The sequence below is a fragment of the Oncorhynchus mykiss genome, chromosome 20 (assembly GCF_057628025.1).
Source record: "Oncorhynchus mykiss isolate SJ-2025 chromosome 20, ASM5762802v1, whole genome shotgun sequence".
Lineage (NCBI taxonomy): Eukaryota > Metazoa > Chordata > Actinopteri > Salmoniformes > Salmonidae > Oncorhynchus > Oncorhynchus mykiss.
In genome coordinates this window covers 19,656,731-19,669,898 of record NC_143041.1, presented here as the reverse complement: position 1 = coordinate 19,669,898, position 13,168 = coordinate 19,656,731, and the positions used below count along the sequence as shown (strand labels likewise).

At 41.3% G+C, this 13,168-nt stretch overlaps 1 pseudogene; it reads left to right on the top strand.

Annotated features, from left to right (window-relative positions):
• Positions 1-8,840: 8,840 nt before the first annotated feature.
• On the top strand, positions 8,841-13,058 carry LOC110499043 (uncharacterized; annotated as a pseudogene).
• The last annotated feature ends 110 nt before the right edge of the window (positions 13,059-13,168 follow it).

The following is a 13,168-nucleotide window of genomic DNA, read 5'->3' as shown; positions in this document are numbered from 1 at the left end:
GAGGGGTGAGAACTAGAGTAAGGCGAGGAGGACAAGGATGATGAGGTTAAGAAGTAAGAGGAGCAGCAGGAGGAGGAGAATGAAGAGGTGAAGTAAGACGGGGTTGAAGGAGAGGACGGGAAAGAGGAAGAGGAAGGGGAGTCAGGAACACAATAACTGATGAAATCAGAGTGACTGTGGTTGACCATGTCGTCAACCATGGGATGAGCATGAGGGAGGCTGGGCAATGGGTTCAACCAAATCTGAGCCGCTATACTATTGCAGGTATCTTCCGGATATTTAGAAATGAGAACCGATAAGTAACTATAAGTGCTGCAGTCTTACTGGTACAATAACATGTACTCTACTTTTATAATGAGAAGGATCTATCACTAAAACCATTCAAATGTTTTTGCAGAACTGCAAGAAAACCAGTATCTGGTGGAAGAGGTTGACTGTTCACCCCAGAGCAGGAGACCCACATTGTAAATATGATCATTGCAAATAACTGCATCAGACTCAGAGAACTGCAGGACCACATAATGGTAGATAACACCATATTCCAAAACGTCAACTGAGTGAGTCTTTGCACTGCCTCGTCTACTGAAACACAATATAATTAGGACGAAGCAGCTGAACAGAGTCCCTTTCGAAAAATAAACTCAGTCCGTGTAAAACAACTGAGATATGAATATGTGCAGGTAAGCTATACTATCGTATCATTGGTACTGGATCTGGAAGTGTATGGTGCTACATCAAATTGACTGATCCCTGTCTTTTCCTACTGTGCTACATTGTTTCGTCTTGTCTCTTTCAGAGAGTCATGGAGCTAGAAGCAGATGCAGTGCATCATGAGCTAATATATGTGGACTAGGGAGGTTTCAACCTTGCAAAAACAAGGGGCCGCTGCAGTAATATCATCGGACACCGTGCCATCATCAACGTCCCGGGACAACGTGGTGGCAACATAACAATGTGTGCGGCTATTAGTCAAAACGGCGTCCTTCACCATCATGCAATCCTAGGCCCACAACACTGCACACATTATCACATTTCTGGACACCCTCCATAACAGACTAATGATAACGTACCTGGGCTGCTCTGGCCCCTGGTCATCAGGAATTAGTCTGTTATGGAGGGTGTCCAGATGACCAGGGGCCAGAGCAGCCCAGGTACGTTATCATTTGGGACAATGTTAATTTTCACTGGGCTGCTGTGGTCCGCAATTGGTTCACAGGTCACCCACATTTCATCTCACTCAATCTCACCCCATACTCTCCGTTCTTGAATCCTATTGAAGAATTCTTCTCTGCATGGTGTTGGAAGGTGTATGATCGCCAGCCCCAGCAACGCATACCCCTTACCCCATCTACAGGCAATGGAGGAGGCTTGTGGAGACATGGATCAGGGGTCATGCCAGGCCTGGATACGGCACTCGAGGCGATACTTCCCACCCTGCCTAGCTCAAGACAACATCACATGTGATGTGGGTGAAGTCTTATGGCCAGACCCACAAAGAAGGTGAGATGTAGCCTAATATTTTTAGGTTCTTTTTTTTCTAGCACAAATATTTTGGTTTTCTTCAACTGCGCTCTTGTTGTTTGAGGAGTGTTAGAACATTTTGTGAGAAAAAAAAAAAACTTTTCCCCCTTATTTGTATTGATAGTGTGTTATGTTCGGAATACACATCCATACTTTACACATTTACACGTTTACTACATGTATGACAACACTTTACTGCAAACTGCCATGCCCTGCACACAGAAAAAGCAGAAGCCACAAGTGTTTTTCATTTATACTATCAGTGGGTGCTTCATGTGCTTATTCAAATTATGGTTTGTGTGTACTGTATTGATGCAAAAACAAAAAAAATTAAGAGTTTGAAGAGTTTTCCAATAATTGTTTGCTTTTGCAAGAGATGTATAATGTTTTGCTGGTTTGGTGTAAGGTATTTTGGTTAGTGTGTAGAGTTCTGCAAAACATAGTGCCTAAGCAATCAGAAAAACATGTAATTATAACCTCTTAAGGATCTGCCCCTTTTTTTTCACCAAAAATGACATACCCAAATCTAACTGCCTGTAACTCAGGACCTGAAGCATAAATATGCATATTCTTGATACCATTTGAAAGGAAACACTTGAAAATGTGAAATGTAAAATGTGAAATGTGAAATGAATGTAGGGGAATAACACATTAGATCTGGTAAAAGATAATACAATGAAAAAATCATGCATTTTTTTGTAATTTTTTTTGTACCATCATCTTTGAAATGCAAGAGAAAGGCCATAATATATTATTCCAGCCCAGGCACAATTTAGATTTTGGCCACTAGATGGCAGCAGTGTACGTGCAACGTTTTAGACTGATCCAATGAACCATTGCATTTCTGTTCAAAATGTTGTATCAAGACTGCCCAAATGTGCCTAATTGGTTTATTAATAACTTTTCAAGTTCAAGTGCACTCTCCTCAAACAATAGCATGGTATTATTTCTGTAATAGCTACAGTTAGTGCAGTTAGATTAACAAGAATTGAACCTTTCTGCCAATATCAGATATGTCTTTTTCCTGAGAAATGTTCTTGTTACTTACAACCTCATGCTAATCACATTAGCCTATGTTAACTCAACCATCTCGCAGGAGACCCACCAATCCTGTAGAGGTTTGGTCTCTTTTCCAAGCTTAAAATGATAAACATTCAACTCCATTGGCCAGAAAAGGTTGAATACATTGGCCATGCTGTGAATCCAGCGTAACTTCTGCTGTGCTCAAAACAACTGGAAACTCGGAACTGGGAAACCTCAGACTTCAGTGAGTTCAAGACAACTGGGAACTCTGGAAAAAACAAGCTCAGACTGGGAAAATACATTTTAAACGATCATCCACCTCGGAATTCCAAGTCGGGAACTTGGGCCTCTTTCTAGAGCTCCAACCTGAAGATCACTGACATCATGATTCGGCCTTGTTATTTCCGTGTTCCCAGTTGTCTAGAAAGCAATATAAATCCAGAGAATGACAGACTCTGATGACAAAGTTTGATGACAAAATTTGCACACAAGGACTGCAGCACAACCTTCCTGTTCAAGTAAGCACAGCACAACAAGGTGAGTCCAAAAATATCTTGTATGCTGCTGCATACCGTGCCTTTGGAAACTATTCAGATCCCTTGAATTTGTCCACATTTTGTTTGGTTACAGCCTTATTATAAAATTGATTGAATCGTTTTTCCCTCATCAATCTACACACATAAAAACAGGTTTTCTGAAATGTTTGTTAATTTATAAAATAATATAAACAGAGTATTCAAACCCTTTACTCAGTACTTTGTTGAAGCACCTTTTGCAGCGATTACAGCCTTGAGTCTTCTTGGGTTCTCTGCAGATCCTCTCAAGCTCTGTCAGGTTGGATGGGGAGCATTGCTGCTCAGCTATTTTCAGGTCTCTCCAGATGTTCGATCGGCTTCAAGTCCGGGATCTGGCTGGGCTACTAAAGGACATTCAGAGACTTGTCTCGAAGCCGCTCCTGCGTTGTATTGGCTGTGTGCTAAGGGTCGTTGTCCTGTTGGAAGGCGAACCAGCGCCCCAGTCTGAGGTCCTGAGCGCTCTGAAGCAGGTTTTCATCAAGACTCTCTCTGTACTTTGCTCCGTTCATCTTTCCCTTGATCCTGACTAGTCTCCCAGTCCCTGCCGCTCAAAAACAACCCACAGCATGATGCTGCCACCACCATACTTCACTGTAGGTTTCCTTCAGACGTGATGCTTGGCATTCAGGCCAAATAGTTTAATCATGGTTTCATCAGACCAGAGAATCTTGTTTCTTAGGTCTTTAGGTGCCTTTTGACAAACTCCAAGCATGCTGTCATGTGACTTTTACTGAGTGGCTTCCGTCTGGCCACTCTACCATAAAGGCCTGATTGGTGGAGTGCTACAGAGATGGTTATCCTTCTGGAAGGTTCTCCCATCTCCACAGAAGAACTCTAGAGCTCTGTCAGTGTGACCATCGGGTTCTTGGTCACCTCCCTGACCAAGGCCCTTCTCCCCTGAGTGCTCAGTTTGGCTAGGTATCCAGCTCTAGAAAGAGTCCTGGTGGTTCCAAAACATATTATGTTTAAGAATGATGAAGGCCACTGTGTTCAACCGTGGCACCTTATTTAGACAGGTGTGTGTGCCTTTCCAAATCATGTCCAATCAATTGAATTTACCACAAGTGGACTCCAATCAATTTGTAGAAATATCTCAAGGATGATCAATGGAAACAGGATGCACCTGAACTCAATTTCGAATCTCATGGCAAAGGGTCTGAATACTTATGTAAATAAGGTATTTCTATTTAAAAACCTGTTTTCACTTTGTCATATTGGGTATCCTGTGTAGATTGATGATTTAATTTAATCCATTTTAGAATACGTCTGTAATGTAACAAAATGTGGAAATATTGAAGGGCTCTCAATACTTTGCACTGTAAAATGCACTGTAAAATATGTAATATGCCAGGGGTATATGTATACTGCAGCTAAGAAAGTAACACTAAGTGTATGTTGTGTACTAAACTGTTAGTGGCCCATGTGCCTCACCCTAATCATTTGGTCCCTTTCCCTCTAATAACTTAACTAATAACTAATAACCTACTGTTTTGACTTGGTGGTGCACATGTAGTCTATAGCCTGTTTTAGAGAAATGTAATCATTGAATATTGTAAGAGCTTTCATTGCCTGCTTACATGCCCCTTTATTTATCCTACGGTTCTGACTTGGTGTACAGGGACAACACTGTCAGAACGGCCCATGTTCTGAATTCTGTTGCTGTACATTTCAAACGTGCTTAACAAATAGTTATATTGACTACGCCCATCTTAGCTCGCTCATTAATTTAATCGAAATTTCCTCTTACACACTTATTGTTCCCTTATGCAATAGTTTGTACATCTCAATTGTCAGTAGAAACCACATTTGTTTAAGCAAGTCAGCCATATCAGCTATGTTTTTTAAAAGGCAGTAAATGAGGCTGAATGAACTGTGTCGCTGCCAGACAAGGCTCTGCTGATAGCCAGGTGTAGCAGTGGTAAGGAGTCACTGAAAATAGTTCTGCTGTTGGGAGCTTTATGTAGGTCTTAAAACTTGAACATCCGCTGAATTGCAGAGCGCCAAATTCAAATTAAATTACCAAAAATATTACATTTTCATGAAATCACAAGTACAATATAGCAAAACACAGCTTAGCTTGTTGTTAATCCACCTGGCGTGTCATATTTCATAAAGCTTTTCGGCGAAAGCATACCAAGCGTTTATGTAAGGACATCTCTCTCAGCAGACAAAACATTACAAACAGCTAGCAGCCACGTAGACTGGCCACGAAAGTCAGAAAAGCAATCAAATTAATCGCTTACCTTTGATGATCTTCGGATGTTTGCACTCACGAGACTCACAGTTACACAATAAATGTTCATTTTGTTCCATAAAGATTATTTTTATATCCAAAATACCTCCATTTGGTTGGTGCGTTATGTTCAGAAATCCACAGGCTCAAGCGGTCACGACCAGGCAGACGAAAATTCCAAATACTATCCGTAAAGTTCACAGAAACATGTCAAAAGTTTTTTATAATCAATCCTCAGGTTGTTTTTACAATATGTAATCGATGATATTTCAACCGGACTGTAGCTTCTTCAATAGGAGAGAGAGAGAAAATGTCTGCTCAAAGCTGTTGCGCATGCAAAATGCTGCTGGCACCCAGCCATCCAATGACGAGATGTGATCTTTCTCGCTCATTTTTTTAAAATAAATACCTGAAACTATGTCTAAAGACTGTTCACAACATGTGGAAGCCATAGGAAAAGGAATCTGGTTGATATCCCTTTAAATGGAGCGAAGGCAGGCAATGGAACAGAGAGCTTTCAGGAAAAACAGCACTTCCGGGTGGATTTTCCTCAGGTTTTCGCCTGCAATATCAGTTCTGTTATACTCACAGACAATATTTTGACAGTTTTGGAAACTTTAGAGTGTTTTCATCCTAATCTGACAATTATATGCATATTCTAGATTCTGGGACCTGAGAAATAGGCAGTTTCATTTGGGTACGTTATTCATCCAAACATCAAAATACTGCCCCCTACACTCAACAGGTTAATAGTTTGTGGGCGCTGTTTGTTACCGTTGTAGTGCAATTAATGTATTATTTAGTGTTGTTTTGTACTGTGTACTGGCTTTGCTGGCATGCATGTAAAAAAAAATCAGGGGGAGTTTGCCCCACTAAGATTTACATGCATATGGGGGGGGGGGGGGCTGTTCCTGTGCCAGGTACAAGGTGTTGAAAGGTGGGTCAGACACAGAGATACCAGTGGGTCCACTCTAACCCACTGATGCAGATGGTCTGTCGAAAGCAGAGGAACTATTCAGTGCAGGGAGGTGGAGACGAGACAGCCACAACATTTTTAGAAGACTCTCTGACAGTCCACATTTGTCCCCTTCGATTAGTATAGGTGGGCAAGGGTTAACAGGGTTATAGGGGTTACTCCAGGGCTCTTCTGAAATGGAGATACTAGGTGCATACTGTCGCACTCTTAACCCACCATTCCACAGTCTCCCCTCTTTTCCATTTCCAGGCTGTTTAGACATAATAAATACTCCTAATCTCTATCTCATTAAAGTGTCAGTGGCTGGTCCCAGTCTTAAATATAGCCGTATTAGGTGGCAAGGCTGATCCCCATGGCTGTCCCAGAGTCTGCTGCTAAAGACAGACAGGAGAGAGGAGAGAGTAACTCTGTCTCGGTAGCCCTGTAAAAAAACGACAACCCCTCTCCACTTCTGTCTGCTTTCAGACACACCGTGTTCCTGCCTTTCCCTCCTCAATATAATCAAGATTAATGGGGACTAGACATTTTTTGGGATTAGGGATGATGTCTGGGGTAAGACAGAGATATGCTTTCCCACTCAGTGAAACGAGGTTACCGAATGCCAGAAAGCCCCCACAGTACACCAAAATACAGCAGCACCCCTGCTAGCGCTGATATTTGGGGAATGCAGAGGGGGTTTTGGAGGCATCTCAAGTAGCCTATCATGTTACCATAACAGGGCAATTACATGTGCTTGACTTTGATTAGTCAGAGGTGTGGGGATGAGGTGTAGTACTGAATGTAAATAAATCATAAATCATAGACAATAGAGATGTTTACCTGGGGCTTGGCCACTTTCTGAAATTCAAATGAACTGATTTGGGTGATTGGAGGTGAGAATGCAAGTTGAAGTCTAGTCACTCCACCCCCGTTATGCATTGATCATTGTCGTTTTCCCAAATGCCAGACATTATTTACAGCCCTGTTTCATTTTAAGCTTGCTAACATTGCCAGTTTATTTTGTTGAGCAAACATTTGTTTCTTTTACTATTCTATGTCATTTGAATCTGCCTTTTTGATTATCCGAGTGGATGCGGTGTTTAAAGGCTCAATAACATTCCCAAACACTTAACAGGGAGAGGTTTCCTTTATCTCATGTCATCTCATTACATACTGTATCTGCTGGACCTGTAGGCCTACTCCACCGTGTCTGGAGCGCACGCGGATGCGTGCCAGTATTTGTGGCCAAAACGGGTGCGCGCCCCACTCTGTTTTGTTTGAAATTAAGCCTATGTGAAACTAATTTGTGTGATAAGAGTACTCTAAATGTATGATGAAAATGTGTTTACCCAATGTATGGTCTAGACAATTTATTATGATAATTGTGTATTATGGGATTGTGCTAGTTTGTATATTTTTAAATATGTAATTAGATTGTGGGGCACATTGGTATAATGGCTGGGTCCAAATATATACAGTGGGGCAAAAAACTATTTAGTCAGCCACCAATTGTGCAAGTTCTCCCACTTAAAAAGATGAGAGAGGCCTGTAATTTTCATCATAGGCACACTTCAACTATGACAGACAATATGAGAAAAAAAATCCAGAAAATCACATTGTAGGATTTTTTATGAATTTATTTGCAAATTATGGTGGCAAATAAGTATTCGGTCACCTACAAACAAGCAAGATTTCTGGCTCTCACAGACCTGTAACTTCTTCTTTAAGATTCTCCCCTGTCCTCCACTCGTTACCTGTATTAATGGCACCTGTTTGAACTTGTTATCAGTATAAAAGACACCTGTCCACAACCTCAAACAGTCCCATTCTAAACTCCACTATGGCCAAGACCAAAGAGCTGTCAAAGGACACCAGAAACAAAATTGTAGACCTGCACCAGGCTGGGAAGACTGAATCTGCAATAGGTAAGCAGCTTGGTTTGAAGAAATCAACTGTGGGAGCAATTATTAGGAAATGGAAGACATACAAGACCACTGCTAATCTCCCTCGATCTGGGGCTGAACTACGTTTCTATCCAAGCGTTGATTGACATGGTAATGGCTCTATAGCATTGGAAAAAACGGACCCCTCCGACCCTGTACGTTACATCGTGACGTGCCATGGCATAACGTACAGCACGCATAAAGCAACTAATTCTGTCTTACAGCCTCTCTCCACCAGGTGGAGCACTTCTCTCACCGTTTAAAAACAAGAAATGGACAGGGACAGGGTAAGGGGGGGATACCTAGTCATTTTTTGCATCATCACTGCAAGCTATCATGACTCTCAAAAGCCGCTGTTTACTTCTGAAGATCACTTTAGCACCGCCCTAAAAATCGGATTAAAATTCGACACAAACCTTCAAATAGGTATGTAATGACACATTATATAAACTCTTTATAGTGTTTCATTTACATTTTAAAGGTGATAAGTTGGACAGATCGAGTGAAAAAAGACGTTTCCCCATACAATAACTCTCCTTCTCACTATCACTAGGTTTTGCTTCCCCATCCGCCATTTTTAAAAAGACCCGATGGAGCTTATTGCCTTCAAGAATCATGCAGAGATGGGCATCATGAAGGGTCTCATCATTGATTTTGTTGGAAAGGGGAGAAATTGTGTTTTACAATGGTATTGACATTACAGTTGATCTGGAAGTATTACGTTTTTTGGGTGCTAAAATAAGGTCAATTGTACGGACCAGCACCATGTACAAAAGTGAGTTAGTTCACATTACCCTTTTTACACAGTCACAAATACAGTATGTCTATACTCATAGGAAACACCTTCATAAACATATAAATGACATTTATATGATAAGAGGGAGACTAATCAAAGGAAAGTTGCTCAACTTGACAAACAAAAGGGGAAAACTGTGACTAAGAGCAATGAGGAAAAGGGTCTGTAGCTTCTGTAACCTAATGGGCTTCTCTCGCCGCATTGAACCCCGTTTGACCTCTAGACCCCTGTCCTGCACTTACTTTTAGGTCACAGAGAATGGAGTCACTAAGAACACAAAACACCATGCCGTGAAGGTATGTTTCCACTTTAGCAACGATTGTATTTTCTACTCACATATCTAATAGAACAACATCAGCACTCACATTAGTTTTACAATTATTTCCATGTGTTTTTGGTTGGCCTACAGAAGTGTTTAACATAGAGGGGACAGGGGAGGTCATTAACACATGGGTAGTGCTCTCAGATGTAGCCTCTAGCACCCTGCCCCAGTGCCCCTATTTTGGGGGGTTAGACCTTGCAGCCCTGTGGGAGACTCCTGACTGTTACAGGCCCACACCCTCACCTTGGACCTTGCCATAGGCAGGTCTGTAACTGTTGTACAATTTTCAATCTCATCTCTCCTACAAGCAGGCTATCCAAATGTGCTAAAATATGCTAATTTCCAATAATAAAGTGTTATGTTATTAACATGAATGATCATGAATTGACAGATCGGTTAATGAGGGAAATGTGCAATATTTTTACTAAGTTATTGCCCACTCCGTGACAAGGATCCCCTAATATGATTACGTCAGAGGCTCATGCAAAGTAACAAGCACCAATTTATGCTTTGGCCAATGGCGCCATCTACTGCATACATGAGACTACTGGCAATTCAACCAAGAACCAAGGCAGAGATAAGGTCGCTATTATACGATCCGATGCTAAATAACGTGCTATGAGATGCCATCCACGTCATATGGCTTCTCTTCAAGTTGATCAGTAATAGGCACATGGTCAATTAAAACCTTTCAGGTGTTCCACAAACTCAAGTTTATTGGCCACATAGGAGGGTTCCATGTACCATGCGCTGTCGATTACACACGTGCAGGGTCCCCTGTGCAACTGTCCACTTTCACTGCTGTTTATTAAACGTTTTTATGCCCGTGTTGTGGGTGTCTGGCAAATATGCTTTTCGGCATTACGATCTATATGCATAATGGAAAATATGCATACGGTGAAATGTTTGATACATCCAATTCAATAAATTCGCATAGACATCATCTGCCCATGGACGGTCACGGTGCGGGCCCAAGTGCGTAATAAGGCCCGTGACTGATAATAATTGCCTCCAAATGAGGGGATCATCATTTTGTAGCAGATGACTTTGAATTGATTAAATACATTATAACTGGAAGCCCCATTGATGGGTGAGATGATTTTAAGAATTTGTTTTCTTCATCACCCTTGATTGAAGACAATCCACGAATAATTTAAAATGCGTATACACAGATCATTGGATTTGGTGACACCTCCATTCATTAGTGCGTCATCCTGTGAGTCAATCAACAGACAATACCCAAACGGAGAGTCCGGCGTAGGGACAAGTAAAACCTCCGTTTTCATTTGCGTCATAGGTTTGTGTACTCTCGTTCATTTGAGGGCCAACTGGCCTCATACAGATAACTGAAAACACACTACAGAAATCAGCGAGAACATACTGAGAAAAAAAGCTGTCTTCTAAATTCATGATGCGAGGACTTCATTTCGTCTTTTTGCTAATCGCAGCGTGGATAATCTAAACCATAGAATATCTTAAAATTAAGGTATAATGTGAGAGATCAACCGGCCTAGTTATTTACTTATCACGTCGTGTCTTATCAAGTTTAGTTTTAAATTTCCATTCGATTTCATAACAATTTAATAATGTATCTTTTGTGAAAAGGGAAAGCGGTTGGGTCGGACGAATAGGTCAAATTACCCTCTTATTTGGGCCAACCTGCAATCTGTTGGTCAAATTATTGTCTGTTTGAGGGGGTGCTGCTTCAGTATTTAAATCCGTTATACATTCATTCATAGAGCTCCAATCGTACATCACACTCAGGACAGTGCCTACCAACAGCGGTGATAGCTTAATCACTGACCCATAACCATTCGGGCTCAGTAGGCTATCGCTTGAATGATATTACAAGCTTTATGAGTCTGTCTCGTCCTCATATTACAGCGTAGAACCGTGGCCATGTTTAACTATATCATTAGACGAAGAATCAAGCGAAACTGTTGGGAAAGACAACCGTTTGGATATAATAAAGTCGGCTAATAAGATAGGACGAATTGATAAATCCTTCGGATTTGCCTCAGAGTTCTACAATGCCTCATAAAAAGACACCCCGGATCATGCTGGACTTGTTCAACGCAGTGGAACAGTGGAATGCCGGGAACCAGGAAAAATTAGAGGGCAATGTGGTGCGGAGCTTCGAGGACAGAGGTGCGTCATCAACAAAAGCATACTTACGCACGGCTGATGTTACTTTTGTGCCCAAGCATGTTTGAAAATAAAGAAGAAAAAAATACTTAAATTATCTTAAAGGCGAAAACTTGCAGACTTGTTATTTTAACACAATTCATTATATTTTTATGCATGTTGGTGGAAGGTGTCATTTCTTAAATGTATTCTCATTTGGTAGAGATTAGAGAATGATATATGTATAATTTCACTGGTTCAGGCAAAAACAACGACTTTTCCTTGGGAAGTCATATGGACCCCATTTCTACAAGGTTAGTTGGAAATATAGACTTTTAACCGTGTTGAAAAAACTCGATATAATTAGTGTACTGTTTAGCCGAATGCATGTTTTGCGCACAGGTAGACCTCTATGAGGTGTTAGACAGCAGAGCGAAACTTTGGAGATGGAATCTAATCACGTCAAGACTGTTACCCTTATACACTCAGGGTTGGAAAGTATTCAACGTCACACAAACGGTAAGAATATCGCGTCACGTTTTATCTCAGCAAATCATATTTAAGCTCGACTTTTTCAATATTTTAATCGCATATTTTGTTTCCCCAATGACGGGTGTCCAAGTGGATTTGCAGGATTCGCAACAGCGAGGAGAATAATGGAATTCAGGTTGGTATTACACTGCCATCGGGTAAGTGGATTGAGTCAGTCCTGCCGTCTTCTGAGAGACGGGGAGAATCACCCGAGGAGAATGCCTACCTACAGTAGTTATATTCTCAGGCGATGGAAGATGCTCGACCACTAATCGATCACTAAATCAAGGTAAACTAGCTGGTCAGAATTACATTTTTTATATAAATTCAGACACAGAACAACTGTGGGTTACATAATTATTGACACCCTTGATAAAGATGAGCAACATAATACAAATACTGAGCTATATTGTATGCACCCCCCCCCCCCCCCCCCCCCAAAAGGGGGGAAATTATATTCTTATATACTAATACAATTCCTCAAAGAAAAAATAGGTCAAAGTATTGACACCCCTGTTTCCAATACTCAAGCACCCTCCTTTTGTGAGGATAACAACCCTGATCTTATTTCTAAAATGTTTTATGAGATTGGAGAACACATTGGGAGGGAAATTCCCCCATGCAGATCATTTCCAGATCCTTGATATCCTTAGTCTGCGGGTATGGACGGCCCTTTTTTTATTCAAACCACCGGTTTCCAATGGGGTTCAAGTCCGGAGACTGAGATGGCCATTGTAACGTTTATTTTGTGGTCAATTAACCGTTTATTTGTGTAATTTGATTAATGCTTGGGGTTATTGTGTTGCTGGAAGATCCACTTGCGGACAAGTGTCAGCCTCCTGGCAGAGGCAACCAGGTTTTTGGCTAAAATGTCCTGGTACTTGGTGAAGAGTGGGTGGCAGGTAACCTAGTCATTAAAGCGTTGGGTGGCTAGTTTGAATACCCGAAGTGACAAGGTGAAAAATCTGTCGATGTGCCCTTGAGCAAGGCACTTAACCATACTTTGCTCCAGGGTCACCGTACTACTGTGGCTGACCTTGGAAAACAACACATTTCACTGCATCTATCTAGTGTATGTGACAATAGAGCTTTTTTTTTTGTTGCTATGGAGTATTGAATACAGGAGTGTCAATCATTTTGACCAC